This window comes from Sander lucioperca, chromosome 18, assembly GCF_008315115.2.
Source record: "Sander lucioperca isolate FBNREF2018 chromosome 18, SLUC_FBN_1.2, whole genome shotgun sequence".
In the NCBI taxonomy this organism is placed as follows: Eukaryota; Metazoa; Chordata; class Actinopteri; order Perciformes; family Percidae; genus Sander; species Sander lucioperca.
The window spans coordinates 5,895,539-5,911,506 of record NC_050190.1 but is presented as its reverse complement, the minus strand read 5'-3'; the positions used below and the strand labels follow the sequence as shown (position 1 = coordinate 5,911,506).

Genomic DNA, 15,968 nt, shown 5'->3' with positions numbered 1-15,968 from the left:
GTCAGCTCTTAGTGCACCATGCTAATCTCATCACATTGCTTGTGGGTGGGAGCCTTAGCGTCTGTGCTAGCTCAGCCGCTGGCCCCGGCCCTAATTTTATGAACTCACATAGCTATGCATCTCACCTAATGGTATTAGTGTCAAATGGTTTGATAAAGATGGGCAACCTCCTACTTGATTAGCTCTAATTGTTACTCCCTCTCCCACCACACACACACACACACACACACACAGACTCTACCTCACCCACTGAGATGTAATAAACGCAATAATGCTTGTGTGAAAGGACAGGAAGACTGAAATGACCTGGTGTAGAGGAAGAGAGAACGAAAGATATCATGAGAGGCAGCTGTAGTCAAATGCCACAGTAAAATGCCATATTCGAGTACCCTAACCCTTTGACCTTCATAGTTATTGGCTTGTCCAACACTAAAACTGTTGCTATAATGCCATAACCACATTGTCACTGTCTGTGTATCGGTAGCTTCAACATTACAATTGTATACCTTTTCGCTTATCAATTTGGAATAGATAATTCAGTCTAGCTTTTCCATTTTGTATTAATTTTGCCAATTCAACTATGCACAATTATTCCAATCTGATAACGTCAGTGTCTGTGTCTTGTCAGTTAGCTCAGTGTTAAGGTCTGTATGAAATGAGTGATTTTGCAATGAAACATCCTCAAACAAGATGAAAATATCTCTGTGCAGAGAGACCTGTACTTAATCATCTGTGTCATTGGATTTTCCATTGTTGAAGGTTGTTTGTGTGACTTTGTCTTCTTAGACTAACTATTAACTTCTTCTCCTGCCACAAACAGGAAATGCATCACTTCTTCTGCTTTTTTCTTTCGAAAGAAACAGGCAGCAGGTATGTAAATATCTGTGGATTCAAGTTGGAAAATCTTTGTTCTTTCTGAACACACAGATTTTTCAGCAACAGGCTGGAACAAAATGGAACCCCTGGCCTTTGTCTTTGTCTGTGTTATCATCCAGAACTCTTATAACTCACACAATTTATATTAGTCAAATTTGATTTGCTGACAACTGGCACTACACTAGCTATAACCTTTATTCGCGCAATACATTTTATCAATGTGAAACTGAACAGAAAACTTATATACGACTTGTATAAAATGACGAAAATATAAATGTTCCAGATAAATCCATCCAAATCCCCTCTTTTTATTTTTTTATTTTAAATACCAATAATAGAACAGTTTAAGAACAACATTTCTCAATGTACAATTGCAAGGACTTTAGGGATTTCATCATCTACAGTCCATAATATCATTAAAAGATTCAGAGAATCTGGAGAAATCTCTGCATGTTAAAACGGCCAAAAACCAACATTGAATGCCTGTGACCTTCGATCCCACAGGCGGCACTGCATTAAGCATCATTAAGGGCTCAGGAACACCTTGGAAAACCATTGTCAGTTAACACACTGTCGTTTTGTGCTCTAATTTTGTTTGTTTTTTACTTTAAAAAAAGTATCAGTTCAGGCACCGGCACCGTTTTAAAAGTATCGATTTAGTACCGGTATCGGAAAAAACTCAAATGATACCCAACCCTTTTCATAGTAAAAGAGTGCGGGCACTAGACTGGCCTGCCTGCAGCCCAGACCTGTCTCCCATTGAAAATGCGTGGCCAGTATGAAGCACAAAATGCGACGATGGAGACCCTGGACTGTTGAGCAACTGAAGTCGTACATCAAGCAAAAAAAGGAAAGAATTCCACCTACAAAGCTTCAACAATTGGTGTCCTCAGTTCCCAAACGCTTATTGAGTGTTGTTAAAAGGAAAGGTGATGTAATACAGTGGTAAACATGCCCCTTTTTTGGAACATGTTGCAGGCATCAAATTCAAAATGAGTAAATATTGTAATGTATTGAATATAGGTTGAAAAGGATTTGCAAATCATTGTATTCTGTTTTTATTTACATTTTACAGAACGTCCCAACTTCATTGGATTTGGGGTTTGTACATTTTGTCCTCTAGATCTTGAAATTAAAGTGAAGAGTGCAGACAAATATGAGTGAATACCTACGCATACATACAAACATATACACACACATGCACACAGTATTAAAATGAAAATGGAGGGGGGTAAATAGATAATGAAATGGTAATAGAGAAAAATAAATAAATAAAATAATAGTAATGATAATTAATAAGAAATAAAAAATAAAATAAATAAATAAATGAAAAAAAAAAGGGGGGGGGTAGGGAGCTCAGCTCAGTGTTCAGATTCTGCATCAATAGTCAGAGAATGAATGTGGTCTAGGAGGGGTTGCCATATCTTGTAATTAGTATTTAAAGAACCTAATATTTTCAAGTGTGATACAGCGCAATATTTCATGAATCCATTTGTTATGAGTCAGAGGTGCAGAATGGGTCCATTTGAGAAGAACAAGCCTTCGAGCAAGTAAGGTAGAGAATGCAACGATTTTTTGTGTGGATTTAGCCATGTTATGTGTGGAGGAGATAAAGAAGAGGGCTGCAAAGGGCTCAGAGTTTACAGTTCGGCCTGACACTTTGCTGATTGTTTCAAATATTGAAGTCCAGAACTCTGATAGCTGTGGGCTAAACAGAAACATATGGCTTTAGTCAGCAGGCAACTGTTTGCATCTATTACACGACTCTGTCCTGTCAGGCTACATTTTGGCCAGCCTGGCATTGGTGAGATAGACTCTGTTTAAAACTTTACATTGTAAAAGGCCATGCCATGCGCATATAGACGAGGTGTGTACACAGCCCAATATTTGCTCCCGCTATTCGTCCGACAAAGAGATCACAAGGTCCTGGGCCCAAGCAGACCGTAGAGAGTTCACATGGTTAGATGACAGATTGTGGATGTAATTGTATGTGGTTGTTATAAGCCCTTTTCGCTTGAAATTGAGAGCGAAGAAGCGAACCATCGCTGACTCTGGAGGACGATTGAGGAACTGAGGAGAAAGAGATTTTGTTGTTGTTTTGAGAGTGCAGGCCAAGCACTTTTCTAAATTGGTTCCAAATCAACAATGTATTGGTTACAATTGGGTTGGCATAGGGAGTTGAGAGCAAACCACTGACCAAAGTAAAACATACGCAGAGGTGAGCCCAATGTGGTTTTTCGTCCGATGTTTTACATGTTCCAAAAGAGAAGCTTATTAATATTACAGGCCCAGTAGTAATAGCGGAGATTTGGGAGAGCTACTCCACCTTTGGATTTAGGAAGATGGAAGGCTGTTTGGGTAATTAATGCCCACTTGTTACCCCAAAAGAAGGAGCCTATCACTTGGTTGAGCTTAGAAAAAAGGATTTACATGCTGAAAGAGATGGAGAAATTGTGGTAATATTGTTATTTTAATCAGATTGACATGCCCAATTAAAGAGACGGGGAGCGAAGCCCATCTAGTAAGTTCTGATTTACAGCGCTCGAATAATAGGTTAAACTTTTTAGTAAAGAGCTCAGTAAATTAAGTTGTCACCAGAACACCAAGATATTTGAGACCGTCTGTGGCCTTCCTGAAAGGGAAAGAGCCCTGAGGGGAACAATCAGCTGTGGAGTTAAAAGGGATATAGTCGCTCTTTCCATGGTTAAGTTTATAACCCGAGTAGTTGCTGAATTTCTCCAGTATGTTTAAGATTATAGGGACACTGGACCAAGGGTTGTAAACATATTAGAGGAGGTGGTCAGCATAAAAGGAAAGCTTATGGGACAGGCTGCAGCATAAGACGCCCTCAAACCTTCCCTCGCTCCGAAGCCATATGGCCAAAGGTTTGACTCCCCATAATAATCGGGATAGGGGACAACAATGGCAGGTGGCCCTGTGCAATGAGAATAACCTTGACTTTATGCCATTGATGTTGACTGAGGCTACAGGGGATGCATATAGGAGTTTTATCCATGCCATAAAGCCTGGACTGAGGCCAAATATATCAAGAGTATAAAATAGGTACCTCCACTCTACACGATTGAATGCTTTTTCAGCATCTAAGGACAAAACGATTTTGGGTGAATCGGTAGAGAGGGAAAAAAGAATATTGAGTAACCTACTAGTGTTTAAGAATGAATGCCTCCCGGAGATTAAGCTGGTCTGGATGTACAGTGCCTGACAAAAGTCTTGTCACTTATCTAAGTTGTAGGAACAACAAATAATAACTTGACTTGTAGTTGATCAATTGGAATCAGAAATGGCTTATATGAAAGGCAAAGGCTTCTGGATTATGCTTATTATACCAAAATAAAGTTTTGTATCATTCATTGAGTTTTATCATTGAATTAGGACAGAGAGGTCAGATTTGGCTTGGACAAAAGTCTTCATACAAAAATACCGTAATGTACGGTAGAAATTATACTTTATTGTGAATACACAAACATGCTACAATAACATCAGAGCATACGTAAAGTCATGGTGCCTTGGGAAAAAGAAAATGAGCTTGGAGGACTACATCCATACGTCTCGGCAATGACTCAAATAACTATTGATGAAGTCATCTGGAATAGCAAAGAAAGCAGTCTTGCAGGACTCCCAGAGTTCATCAAGATTCGTTGGTTTCATCTTCCAAGCCTCCTCCTTTATCTTACCCCAGACATGCTCAATAATGTTCATGTCTGGTGACTGGGCTGGCCAATCCTGGAGCACCTTGACCTTCTTCGCTTTCAGGAACTTTGATGTGGAGGCTGAAGTATGACAAGGAGCGCCATCCTGCTGAAGAATTTGCCCTCTCTTGTGGTTTGGAATGTAATGGGCAGCAATAATTTGTTGATACTTCAGGCTGTTGATGTTGCCATCCACTCTGCAGATCTCTCGCACACCCCCATACTGCATGTAACCCCAAACCATGATTTTTCCTCCACCAAACTTGACTGTTTTCTGGGTGAATCTTGGGTCCATGCGGGTTCCAACAGGTCTTCTGCAGTATTTGCAGCAATTGGGATGCAGTTCAATGGATGATTCATCAGAAAAATCAACCTTCTGCCACTTTTCCACTGTCCATCCTTTCACCAAGCTGTGGGCCTTTGCAAATGCAACACACTTTTTTAGTTGTCTTCTGTTTAATGCTGGTTTGTGAGCACTAATTCGGCCATGGAGGCCACTGCGTGAGAGAATTCGACAAACTGTTGTTATAGATACAGGGGTTTTTGGTGGCCAGCCCAGAAAAAGGGCTGGCCCTGGACTGTCGAAGCAACAAACGGTCCTCTCGAACAGTTGTCTTATGGGGTCTGCCTGACCTGGACTTGTCATGAACTTCACCAGTTTCTTCAAATCTTTTTCTTATCCTTTCCACTTGACGTTTGGATACATTGAAGATGTCTGCCACCTCAGCAGCAGACTTGGTCTTCAGACTCTTGATGATCAGCACTTTGGTCTGTGGTTGAATCTTTGGCATGTTGTGAGAGGTCAGGTTGCACTTCACATGAAGGTCTGGTGTGCTGGAGTTCTTTTTATACACACCCAGGAATGTGTTAATTACAGTATTTGTCACAGGTGAAACTCTAATCTGTGATTGGTTGAATCATATAAAGACACGACAAGACTTTTGTCCAAGCCAAATCTGACCTTTCTGTCCTAATTCAATGATAAAACTCAATGAATGATACAAACCTTTATTTTGGTATAATAAGCATAATCCAGAAGCCTTTGCCTTTCATATAAACCATTTCTGATTCCAATTGATCAACTACAAGTCAAGTTATTATTTGTTGTTCCTACAACTTAGATAAGCGACAAGACTTTTGTCAGGCACTGTATTAGGGCCAGTATTCTATCAAACTGTTATGTCACAATAATATCAAAGACTGGACATTGACTCACAGCAAAACGGCCCACAGGAAATCATGTGGTCACGACTTGATGTAACTAAAAAATACTTCCACTAAGCTAGCAGCCCTTGTGTTTATCAGTGCTGTGAAAGTAAGAGCTGCCGTTAAAAACGTAATCAATGCTGTGAAGCATGCTTAATAACAGAGGGTGTATGTGCTGACCTGTTAGTGAGCAATTTAGCTCATTTAAGCTAATTAGTTTTTCATAATCAAGCCAGTGATACACAGGAAGGCTATTATCCACTTAACTGCTCTAAAAATAAAATTTTGGATAATTTTGTGTTGTGTGTGAAAAGTGCTTGATTGTTGTTAAATGCTGTAACAAGTGAATCCTCGTGATGGAACCTCTTGGCATAAAGTCAGTCTCTTGTATTGTGGCCAATGCACTGTGTCAGTAGGAGCCACTTTGATACCAAGCCTGCCTCTCCTAAGGATTGGTTTTATGGATCACTAACCAGGCTTCAGTTCCAGACATTCAAAGAGCTGCTTGTGTTCGATTTTCATAAATTGGCAGTATTCTCAGTTAAGCAATCCTAAAGGACGGGGCCAATTACTTTTTCCATCACATGTAATTCTTTTTATTTAGCTCCAGAAGAAGCAGAACGAATGAAACGGCACATTTACCTGTTCATAACCACCAGGTCCCCGCCGTAAGTTCGGACGTGTTTCACATTAAGCATTTGACCACAAAAGTTCAAAACTTAAATAAGTTATGGACTTGCTATATATCGTTGGATCTAAAGATTTTAAGATTTCTCAAAATCACAGACCCACATGTCACCCCTATTTACACTTTTGACTCACACACAGTCATTACACAACTTAATGAGACACCCGGCTTTCACTAATTCTTGCTGGGTCATTGACTTTCTATAATTCCAATGCAATGCCGCACAGTTATTTTATTATATGCCAGAAAGTTAAAGAAATCGTAGACGACTTCCTTTCATAGAGCAGTGGAGTAAGTAAAGAGAGCTGTCAAGAATGTACATCCTGCTGTCCCCCGGTACTCTCTGCAGTAATAATCCCCACTTATCTACATCTACGGATGCCGCTTTAAACATAAATTGTGCTGAGAGCTTTGATGGTGGGTGGGAGGCGAGTGAGTGGCGTGTTGAGGACAAGAGGAATTGAGCATTGACACTAATTAGATGGAGAGCACGTGGAAGAAAAAAAAGTCTGCTTCTCAACACTACAGGCAGGATTGTCAGAGTGAATTGTTGGTGGTGAGGATGGGGTCGGAAAGTTGAAAGCACAAGCACCGGGCGAGTTCAAAGTTGTAGGCCGCGTTATGAATGCATCTGGAGGGGAAAACACCTCAGGGGTGTTACAGTGCAAAGAGCAGAGGGTGAAAGGTGCATGTCTGCTAGCCCTGGGAGCAAGGATGTTGGTAAAGTACGAGCAGTTGTTGCCTATCCTCAGGGTATATGCCTTAAGGCTGCAGAGCATGACAAAGCATTTGTTACAGTAAACCAGGACCTGTCCCTGACGTTGAATTAACTTTGATGAGAAACAATAAGAGCCGTTCAGGAAAAAGTGGGGTGGGGGGGGGAGAGACTGGTAATGACGCAAAAAGAGATTGGACATAGAGATTGGAGTTCTCTGGGAGAGGGAGTGAAATTGCAGTTGAGTTGAAATAAGAGGGAGTAGGATCACAAATGAAACACAGACACAAGATGAGAAAAGAGAGTAGGAAAAATTGTCACAGGCACTGATGGAGTAAAAAGAGATTAGAAGGAGAGAGATTTGAAGATAATATGTGGCAGGGAGAAAGATGAATGGCAGAAATAAGAGGGGAATAGGAGACAGTCATGGAGAGTGGAGACATCTTTGGCAGATAACAGTTGGCGCCCTACTTACATCTGACATTTGAGGAAAATAGAGAGGCTCCTAAGAACACAAGAAGAATATAAAGAAAAGAACATTAAACCTAAAAAAGGATGGATTGATGTGCCAGGTCATATATTTTGCATGTTGACTTAGTTCTGATAGTCTGAGTCGTGTTTGAAAATGTTTGTCCAGTTAGGACAAATTTCCTGAGTGACGCAATTTCACAGATTAGATCCTCCTTTCCATTTGAAGTAATGCTCATCAGTCATACGGACTGCTGTAATGATTGATTAGAAAGCGGCATACTCTTGATCGTGGTGGTAGTTTTAAAGTTTACCATTAAGCAATCTTCCATTTTAATATTTCATTTTGTTGAGTTTTGTGGGGATATGGGGGTTGTAAGCCACACACCTCAGCAAATGGCCAAGTAATCAGTGAGTCACTGGTATTGATCAACTACCCCATCAGCCTCCTGCAGAAACACTATGGCCATTTTACACAATGACACAGTTCACAACACTGTGAGCAATGAACTAAATGTGAAGTTGCTGAAGTCATTTGTGGGGTTGTCAATTTTTAGCTGAAGCCAGAACCTACAAATCAATCTGTCAGTGAGGTAGTTGTCAGGTGGTTCCAACAACTTCAAAACATTTCTCCGCAGGTGTTATTGCAGTAAAGCAATGACGTTTGTATCAGCCTAATTACTGCAACACTTTTCCGTTAAGCTCAGTTAGTGAGGCAGAAGTCTTCTTTGCCAGAAATCTCAGTTCCTAATACTTGGCAATTCAATTTCAACATGTGATATCTAATTATGCATTGTCAGCACCAATGCTTCTGCAGTGGAATCATTTTGTTTTGCATTGTTTGAGGTTGAATTGAGGTTTAATGATGGCTGGTGATATTATGTTTTTTTTTCTTATTGTCAACATAACCTGTGAAAAAAACAAAACCAACACTGTTACGGTCCGTCTATCTATACTTTTCGACTTCTTTAACCTGTCTCTTTAAAACACGCCACAGATATATGATCTTATCTCAGAACAGAGTCCTTTGGTTTATTTGAACTGTGAAGACAATTTTTCTCTAACATAACCAAGTAGTTTTAGTTATCTGAACTTGGAAGGTACTGCTATGCGTCTTTGTCCTACTGATAGCAGCGCAAACCACTCATTTAGGCTAGTTTGAAATGAAAACAACGCAGTCAGTGTTTGTGGGTGAAGTTGAGTTGCCTCCATCTTACAATATTATGTGAGATGACAACGTGAATGCAGAACTTCAATATTATACACACACAGTGCAATCTTGGAACCCATCGGCTGTCGGTCTGTCTCATTGCCTACAGATTATGAATTAGAAAATGTTTATATAGATATTACATACAGTGTTGTAGCATATACACATACAACACATATGTGCATAAACAATCTTTGCATAAATCCATAGTGTGTGGCCAAAATATATGTTTATGGCATTCTGTTGGAAATAATGTTGCAAATTCCATACTAATCTTAACCAGCCTTCCAATAAAACGGCTGTGTTACAGATCTGCCTTAAGACCTCTCGGATCAATCAGGCATGTACAGTAGTTAGACACCCTCGACCGGGCAACTGATCACATAGTTGCTGACAAGGGTTCTCTATAGGGTAATAGTGGAGCAGCCAAGGCCCTATTAGTGTCCATCAACTGCTGTGGTAAATACCAGACTGACAGTGTAACTGTTTGGAAATACCACTGACTGATGCCAAAGGGAGAAGAGAGATCTATGCCCTGCTAGTTGCATCTCCTCTGCCAGTCAGTGTCTGAAGCCAAGTTGAGCTGCTGACCCATGCCAAAGGTGTAATAGCGCCTGCAATCAAGAATACAGTATCATTCCAATAATGGCAGGCAAAAGAGCCAGAAAATATTTGATGGAATATCAATCAAGTTACCTTTTTGCTCTGTGAAATCAAGTAGTCCCTCCAAACTAAATTCATTCCTTTTTGTGTACAGCACTGAAGCTGTGCTTTTAAAGACCACCTCTGGTACCCAAACTAGAACTATTTCTTGAGGTCTTTACGGGTCTTTAAACTTTGAACAAGATCCAAAACAGACTTCTCAGTTTCGGTTTGGACCCGTCAATACTTCTAGCTCTAACTTACTGTTTTATTTTATTATATAACAGAAAAATGTAGTATCAGCTGCCAAAACAGAGGGAAAGTAACAATTTAAGTATTTCTCTCTGTAATTGACACACACAAAAAAGTGTGCTTAAGTTGCAATAGAAAATCTGTGAGCTTCAACTCCTTGCCTGTGAATATGTGGAAAACTGAAGACATAAGCGTACCAAGTATCACATTCTCACTAACAGATCTTTTATGTCGGTTACGCAGGTTATTGAAAACAACACCTGCTTTGACTCCTTCTGTGCTGGGGTAATTCCGATTTAAATGGACATTTTTCTCTATTTGCCCAAAATTACTAGCAGAGGAATTGTTCTGCATGGCTGGTAAAACACAGCGATGTTGGCCCACCAATCAAAAGTGGTGCTTAAACCTCTGGGGAAAATAATACTTTGCATTTTCTGTTATTTCTAAACAGCTTTATTGTTCTCAATATTTGCACGGCTAGATTACTTTACTGGCTGTTTTGCATTAGGACTCGGATCACAAGAGATTCCAATACAGCAAAGATTCAATACATTGACAGTGGAGGGCTTGTCCACCTTTTTAACGCGATCTGACCTCTGCCCTTCAATACACTCTGGGCTTTGTGGATGCGTTGAATTGTTATTGCTTGTTGCAACCCAACAATGTCCATGTCAGTGAAAGTAGGCTTGGTTACCATGGCAATCACATTCTCTCTTTCCCACAAACAGAAATGGACCGACAGCAGCAAAGATGTAGAGAGGGGGAGAGGGATGAGTGGCTCTCAGAGGAGCACATTAAAACAGAGAGCAACACAGATGGATTTAGGCCTCCAGGGTTGGGCTTGGCTCACTGATAGTGTATAAAGAAATATATAGCCTCCTGTAAAGACAGAATATATTACAAAAAAGGCCAATGCCTTGTTTATGAGCCATGTCGGTGAACTCTGTAACCATGGGCAGTGCTTCTCCTACCCTATCTTATATTGTAGACACATGTTCATTAGGTGTGGGAATCACCAGAGGCCTCACGATACAATATCATCACGATATTTATGTCACGATACGATATGATTGGGATTTTAAACATATTGCAATATTCTGCAATATATTGCAGTTTATACCTTTTTTCCAACTTCAAATTATGTCTCCAAAAGGAAACTTTGTCAACATCTGTTTTATCTAAAAAGATACATTTCTGTTTGTTCATCTCACTTACATTTTATTTCTGCAAAATGGGATTGTCAAGCAGACAAACTGACCAACACATATACATAATAATAGAATGATACTTGCCGTCTGTGTATGGATACAGTATTGCCAAGGAAAATATCGCAATACTATGCTGTATCAATTTTTTTCCCCACCCTTAATGTCCATTGGGTTACATTTTAACACATCCATTTCAACTAAGGATGTTTACACAGATAAATACAAAACTGCTTTTATATTGGAATAAAATATAAATATGCCATTCATCGTAACCAATGTGTCATTGTAGATTGTTAATGCTTGGTGCTCTACATTAGGGTTTACTTTAGGTTGCAGAGCTTTATATTTGTTTTTGTGAGTACTTGTGTTGTTGTGTGTCATGAGTCTCTGCTTAATTATTACAATCATAGATTTGAAGGATATTTTATAAACTTGCCAATCATACATTTAACCAAAACTGCTGCTGATGTATTCTACATCTTTTACGTCTTTTGCAGTCCTCAACTCAGCAGCTCTTGATACTGCACATATGCAATCATCTATGAATTACATACTATTGTGCAGCATGCATTAAGTATTGGGTTCATTTTAGTCAACAGCATCTTAACCCTTTCAACTAACTGTACACGGTTGCTTTTTTGCGTGTGCAAGATGCAGCCATTCAGTGACACTCACTGCAGCTGGCTCTGACAAGGAAAAGGGGGGATCAATATACTCCACCAGTATAACCATCATTGCGACAGTCAAGCTGTAATCATTGTTCGTTCTGGCATATCATGTGGAACCTGTTTGTGTCTGTAATTCGGCCGGCTTGTGGTCCAAGGCTTGATGACAAAACTGATAGTTGTTTTTTTTCTGCTTGCCCCTACCCCTGCTATTTTATTTGTCATATCTGCTCATTTCTATGATCTATTAACACAAAAGCCAGCTCCCTAAAGACCCTGCCCTCTCCAGCACAGTCACAGAGTATGTTCTAACTTGGCTTCACTCAGAGGGAATGGTGGATGTGTGTGCTTGTGTGTGTTTTTACCCCATATATCTCTTGACCAAATTGTCTGGAAGGATGTAAGCAGCTTTTGACTGGTCTTATTGTTCAACAATATTCCATTATAGTCGGCATATATGTCACAGTCATTAGTTAAGAAAATCCATGGTGAGTTTCTTATTCTGCAAACAGTGAGAGACTTTGCTGGGTGCAGCCACAAGTAATTAAAAGAAGTGCCTGTTTGGTAGGATAGCTAATTAAATTAGCTGTGTGTGTGTGTGTGTGTGTGTGTGTGTGTCTCTGTCTGTATGTCTGTGAGGGTGCTTTGAGCCTCATGCATGAACAAATGGGTCGGTAAACATTTTGAAGTCAATGCATTTGTGTATGTTACGTGCCGTGTTTTGTTTTGTTTTTCTGTGTTGTCTGCCTGTGTGTGTGTGTGTGTGTGTGTGTGTGTGAGTGAGACCCCCAATTTCCACCGGTTGCGGAACGTCTGCGTATCTGCTCCGGAACGGCGGCGGAGTCATTAGGTTTCCATTAAAGTCAATGTGTGTATTTTCACTGACTGCAGAACGGCTGTGTTCCGACTCCGGCACAGCTCCAGCGATCCGCAGCCCTCTGGAGCAGATACACAGAGCTTCTATTTTTGCTGGACGCCGGAAAGCTCCGCAGCAATTCAGCACAGGGCAGATAGTGCGGGACAGGAAGTCGAGCACAGAAGCAAAATAAAACATCCGGTTAATTTTCAAAATAAAATACGGCGGATCATATTCCCCTCTACTCCTCTGGATGGAAACAAACTGTTGTTGGTTTTGTGGTTCTATTCTATGTGAGTTCGCGAGATCTCGTGGGTCCTCGTGACTACAGCTGTCAGTCATGGCCACAGCCGTGCCGCAACAAATCCGGACCTGGTGGGTATTGACGGACGGCGGAGCACGGAGCCGATACGCAGTGGAGCCGGTCCGCAGCCGTTCCGCATTTGGTGAAAAATCCAGGGTCATTCTCTTCAGGTGTGTGCTGGTGATTTCACTCCTGCAGCTGCAGCTGATCAGGGAAGGTGTTAAATGGCTGTGCCAAGCCAGAGTGAGTGTGAAGCTTCAGTGGAAGCCAGGAGAGTGAGCAGAGTATGAGCAGTGTGAGCAGAGAAGTGCTGCCGTGAGAAGCTGTGAAAACCTGAATCGAGCCAGTAATCGTCTTACTTTTGGAGATTGCTTTCAGTTGCTTTGTGTTTAGTTTGTCAAATAAATTACCTTATTTACCATTTGTCTACACCTCCCGGGTTTATTATTTTTAAGTTGTTTGCGTCCTCCACCCCTAGACAGATTAGGGACGTAACAGTGTATTTTATATAGGCCGACATTTGTAACGAGAGCTGTCTCACTGAATCTGCACGATCGGTGATGTTTGTGTTTGCTTATACGTATGTGTGGTCCAGTCCTTAAATAATACAGTCACCGCATCCCTAGAGGACATCACCACAACCAATCTATGTGTGCAAACACAAGCACAGTTGATGACCTCTCAACCAATCTGCCACTCCAAAGAGCTGAGGGTGTGAGCACAAGCACAGTGTGTACACCTCCTGGAAGTCTGAATGTATGTCTTCGGGTCCAAGAAACCGAGTGTAAATCAAGTGTTAATTGTTGATTTGTATTAATGTGTGTCTGCTCATGCATGCCACAAACCCACATGCCTCTTTCAGCATGCTAGCCCATGTGTTTATATGTGGCAGCGAATTTGTCGCCCGTAGCAGGAAGTGATGGCTGCCATCTGATAATAAACAGAAGGACTTGTTGAGCATGACTGAGTGCTATTGCACTATGATGTTGTTCCGTGATGGAGAATAGCTTTAAATTACCGCAGTCCCTTCACTGTTTCTAAGCACCAGCAAGGGCCTTCAGTAGTGTGTACGGTATCAGCATTGTGACACCCCCTGCTATGGTGTTGGTGGGCTTTCTTCAAACTGTGAGCTGTGTAGCCAAAGCATTGACAGCCTTACAAGCTGGAGTGCCAGGAAACATTTTTCTACCTACATATGAGGCTAATATCAAGTGAGACTAATGTGGAATCACAATGTGCTGATTCACAATGTGTCGAATCACGACATCAACAGGAATTAACTCATTGTGCACAATAGTAACTGGGCTTGTCATGGACAAAATTAAATCACATTTTCATAATAGAGACTAGTTAACTGACTCATTGAAACAAAGGACAAATGGCAACATTTGTTCAGAGGTCATTCTGCTTTGTCATTTCTTTTGTTTTGTGAGTGAAAAGTCAAAGTGAACACAGCCACCACCATTGTTCTAACCTAATTTTGTCTATTGAATGTTCTAAATGGATTTTTCCAAAACATTTCCAAAAGCTTAGTCATGGTAAGGAAGAATTAATTATTACAAATGTGTTGATTATTGGCCATGTAGTGTCACTGTACTCGGCTAAAATGCTTGGCTATATTTTGAGCATCAATATCTGATTTCAGGTCATAATGTGTTCAACTGATGTGAACGAGTCTCTAATGGGGCATGAAGAAAACTATAAGCCTTTGGTGAAAATCCAGCAACTGGCATAATCTTTTCAGTTGCACTGCACTGGCAGCACTCTACTGAATGCTAGTTACTCCTTTAATATCAAAACATTAAGTGTTACAAAAAAATAATTGTTAAGATGTGTCACAGAGGGACTGTTCTTGGATGTATCACTGTTTATTTGCTCACTCCCACTCCTGGCAACACTTTTTCCAACCAGTTGAGGAGTCACAAGATGTAGTGGATTCTTGGCCAGCTTTCAGCAGTTTTACTGTGAAATGTTGCACTTGCAGTCCACTGTCATGAAGGCTGATGCTCTGTTTGTTTAGCTTCCCGTCCTTTAACTTTCTCAGTCTACATATGGAACATTAATTGCTGATTAGTAGGCCTACTCTTGCGTTTCCTTGGATACTGAAGCCAGTTGGTGGCCAAGCCGGCAGACTAAAGAATGCTGAGCTGCTGACCACCACTGGCCCACTGTGTACCAGCATGTAACAACTGCAACCTCTGGTGGTTTCACCAGAGTCTGTGTTGGTTGTTTTTTGGTCTCCCAAGCAGAGCTTAAGGTTAACATGAATGCTCAGTAGCAACAGCGAGGCCTGTTCCGAGCAACAGAGTAGTCAGAATATCCACGATAAGGCAAATACTGCTACTTTAAAGTATAATTGGTTGGTGCAGAATCAAACTGCCTGAATTTCATTATCTCAATTTGAATGGATAATGCTGTTTACAAAGAAATAATTCGGTTTGTGTGAATATATGTTTTGGTCTTTTGCACTCCATAATAGCCAAATTTGTAACATCAAAAGCAGGGAGAGGAAGGAATGTTGAATCCTAATCTTATCTCTTCTTTTATAGACCAGTATACCACCTACAATATTCAGCATGTTCTGTCAATAACCTTGACTTTAAAATGACTTCAGCTTCCAACACTGAAAACGTGACATAACTGTGCACAGATGTGTGAAAGAACGTTTAGCCTACTTCTCCAAAGTTAGTTTTCTAATTAGCATTATACAAACAAGACAAACTTCTGTAGAATATTACTGGTAATATAGCTACATGTTTTGCCTATTTGTTTCCACTCTGAAAATAGTCTGTTGTCACTGAAGTTTCATTAGACTTCAAATTTAGTGCGACAACAGACAGGTCATATAATTTAAAGTATAGCACTCTGTTTTTTAGTCATTATACATTGTAAATTAAGCTTCCTTTTCTTCTGATAGCATTGCATATCTCCACCCAAGCACACAGGTAGTAGACACACATTTTATCATTTGAGCAGAGTCCATACAGCCTGCTGCAATGCAGGCGCACAGATACTCTACCTGGCCTGCCCTGTGTGTGGTTCTTGGCTGTGGCCCTGGGGGTACTTCCATGCAGGCCTCTTGTTAAAATAGGCTTTGGGACTGTAAGCAGGCCAGGCAGGAGACGTTGGCAGGGAAAGGAAGTATTGACTTTCCCCAGTGGATTGTGA

General features: G+C 40.7%; 1 protein-coding gene across 2 annotated transcripts in view; it reads left to right on the top strand.

Annotated features, from left to right (window-relative positions):
* alk (ALK receptor tyrosine kinase) overlaps positions 1-15,968 on the top strand; it is a 393,824-nt gene that overhangs the window by 211,738 nt on the left and 166,118 nt on the right. The gene's annotated exons all lie outside the window — the stretch shown is intronic.